Source organism: Fulmarus glacialis, unplaced genomic scaffold (genome assembly GCF_000690835.1).
Source record: "Fulmarus glacialis isolate BGI_N327 unplaced genomic scaffold, ASM69083v1 scaffold45809, whole genome shotgun sequence".
In the NCBI taxonomy this organism is placed as follows: Eukaryota; Metazoa; Chordata; class Aves; order Procellariiformes; family Procellariidae; genus Fulmarus; species Fulmarus glacialis.
This window is the reverse complement of record NW_009233469.1, coordinates 30,812-34,518: the sequence shown is the minus strand read 5'-3', so window position 1 is coordinate 34,518 and position 3,707 is coordinate 30,812.

Below are 3,707 nucleotides of genomic sequence, written 5' to 3'. Positions count from 1 at the left end.
GCCTGCAGCCCGGACATAAGCACGGCCACAGATGCTTCGAGATGTACGTGCTCTGGTGTGGACTTATCCACGGCCACAGATGCTTCAGGGTGTCCTGCTCCCGCGTGGACTCATCCACAGGTCACGGTCCCTTTGACTCGAGTTCACACTGGAGTTCCAGCCTGTCCAGTACAGCAGCACAGAAACAGCAGCGATGCCCTGGCCATCTGCCAGCCCAGGCGCATCACCACTGCTGTTATCAAAATGTTCCCAGCCACAGCACAGTAAGTACAGCAAAAACCAAATGCAAAAAGCATTTGAGCCCTAGACTCTAATATACAGTGAGGCAAGCAAGCCCCATGGCAAGCACAGGAGCCTGTCAATTAATAGCTAAACAGCAATAACAGCTATAAATTCGATCTAGCACATTCCAAAGGCAGAAAAGGCCTTGACTTTGTGTAATCACTGCTCAGCAATAACGAAAACATCTCTGTGTTATCAACACTGTTTTCAGCACAAATCCAAAACATAGCCCAGTACTAGCTGCTATGAAGAAAATTAACTCTATCCCAGCCAAAACCAGCACACAGGGATGTGCTTTTTTCACTGTTTAAATAGATTCTAATATGTGAAGAATATAATTGAATCTTACATAGATAATGAACTAATTTTACAACAGTTATATCTTTTAAGTACTTGAAGCAATGTAATTGATAAAAAGACATTTCTATCATACACAAAATTTTTATTTAGGTTTGAATCCTTAGAAATAACTATCTTCTGGACATTAGCTGGTATATATTTTCAGGTTAAGACCTAATCTAATGTCAGAAAAATTAGCTAAACCTGTGATTTAATGTTTGAGGAACTTGAGTGGGCTTTTTTAGGTGGAAACTGCCAGCAAGGTAGTCTGGAGGAGCTGTTTCCCCAGGTATGCTCCATAAACGATAACTTTGGCTGTTAGCATTCCACCCTGATTTCAGCCCTCAAGTTCTGATTTGCAGCCAGAACACCGTGTTTTGTGATCATGCTTCAAAGCAGAGCTAGAATGGGAGGTCCCTAAAAAACCCTGCATTTAAACGCAATAGGAAAAGGTGGTAACAACTCAATGTGTGCACTGAACAGCTTAAGCTAATTTGGACCTGTAACCCATTTGATAGAGAGAAGCATTTAGCTGGAGGAGATGTCTTTGAACTGCAAAAGTCAAATATTTTTTTAAAGATGGTAGCCGAAGATCACGCAGATTTTCATTATAGTGTAGGTGTTGGCTTCAGCAACCTGCCCATAATTAGCAAGTTAGATAATTAAACTTTTTTAAAGAAACCTGAGTAGGCAGTCTCACACGGATGTAATTTTCTTTGTTTTGCTTGAACTGTTGTGGTGAGAACAACACCGTTACATTGGTTTGCTCTAGAGCTTGTTACAAGGAATTCAGGTATTGGTTTGGGGAATTGTTCCTGGGACGTCTGCTATGTACACTTGAAGCTGGTGGGCTCTGTATTGAGCATTTACTCTGAAATCATGAAGCTGTAGCATGCCAATAGGATGAAATAAAGTTAAACAGAGTTCCCAGGTGATACAATCAAATCATAAAGAAGCACCAACTTAAAGCCCAGTCCCAGTCATAAAAAAGAGCAAAATTTTTCATACAGTTGCTGTAACTTACTTAAGTGGCAACAGTGCGAGGCAGTTTCTGATCTCTGTGCCTTACAGTGAATGATCCTTCTAACGATTTGTTACATGCTCTTTTTCTCAGAGTCCGTTTAATACAATTTTTTTAAGGGGGTTGTGTGTGTGTGTTCATATTCCCATTAGTTAGAAAGACATGTCAAACAGACATGTTAAACAGAGCAAACTAGCTTTTTGGTTCTAATAGCTAGAACTAAATCTAAAAGCCAGGTTTCATCTTTGGGTCTAACATTGCTACTCTTAAGCATTCTGCTTTTGAGTGGCTGTGGAATTGGGACAGAATAGGCTTGTGCTGCATTAAATGCCTGCGTTGCAGTGCTTTGTTTGAAGTAAAGGCAGAAAACTTGCAATGACAAGCTTTGGTTTTATTTGATTGGCCTTGAAAACTTCACACAAGTAAAGATAATGGAAAGATCTGAAAATGGACCTTTTCGTTATTTGAATGTTTTCTTGCAGCATTGGCAACACAACCGTAACAGCGTTGTGCTGGTATAGGAGCACGGAAAAATTCAGTTGAGTGGTCTAGTTCATTGTCCAAACTCAGTGAAATACTAAAAATAAATGGCATTTGGGATGAAAAAGAAAACTGTATTTTTAAAATCCTTTAATATGCAGTTTTAGCAGTACAGGTAAGGGAAACCTTCAAATACTTTATTTTGAAAGTATCAGAGGTACATTTAAAAAACCAGGACAATAAGGAAGAAGTGGTAAAACTATCCCTTTTCCAATTCCTTGTGATATTAGAAACAAAAATTTTTAAGGTGGAGTAAGAAGTAACAGCAGGAAACTTAAAATGAACTCATGCTCTAGCCTGTAAATCTGGGTTTTTGAGAAAAATTCAGACATGACTTTCACACCTTTTTGAGTTTTGTTCTCATGTATGATGGTGCTTTACTTGGCTGTAGGAACAGTTTCCCCTTGTGGAATGTATAGACTTGTTCACAGGCTTTTCTTTTCGCCATAATTCAAGAAAGCTTTTAATAGCTTCACCTTTGGGAATGCCTTAAGCTGATTTATGTATCCTGGAATTTAAACATTGATAGTATGAAATTTATGTCATTATGTATTCTTTTTGTTTAATATGGAATTATGGATTTTGCATGGAGTTTGCCTTTTGCACATTAGGAGATAAAATTTTGCAGGTTTAAGTTGTTAATGTTTAGAGTGTACTTGTTTCAAATGATACATTGATCAAAGTGAATTTCTGGGTAGATTTACTATCAGTAGCTTAAAAAAAGCTGTTATGGTTGAATCCAGCATAACACTGTATGTTCATATGACGAGTTTCCATGTAATACACACTTAGAGGCTGCAACTTTTCATGCTGCCTTTATGCTGAACGTGAACTTTTTCAAAGATTGGGAAAAAAGTCCATCTAGCAAACTTTGTGGGGAGGTACAAACCTCAGGTAGATTTTAACAGCATTACTGGCAGTAACAGGTTTGTAAGCTGGCTTTGATGTAACCAGGGCTTGAGAAACCCACTTTGGTCATGGTCAAGGAGATGCTTGGGTAAAGGCCATTGTCAATGCCTTCTTGAATCTGGGTAGCTTTTATTTGAACTGCGTGATTATAGCCTTCAAAACTTCAATCACGTACAAGCAGGTACCTCCACTTTGGTAGTGGCAGGCAACTTTGTGCTTCCTGTAGCTATTAGGCTTGGCCAAAGTGTGGGAGAGTGAAAACTGACCTGGCATGTTGGTGCTCAGTGCTGCTCCTAAAATCCTAGCCAGTTCTTTCCCAGTTAATCAAAGCAAAGTCATCAGGGGAGTGGGAGAGCTGACCATGAAGATTACTCTAGGGGGAAAGGCTTGATACAGAAGCAAAGAATAAGATAGGGAAGACAGTCTTTTGAACTGAAAATTGAAGGTGGCTAAAAAAGGGGAAATCCCCTAAATACTTACTGTGTAGAATGTGAATGGATAAATAATAATAGTCCAGAAGAGTTGGGAGTTACTCTAAATTTTAACGTACAAATATGATTTCTCTTGTGCTTTGTAGTGATGTTTTGAGTTCTTACTGAAGTTTTTCTTAATGTAG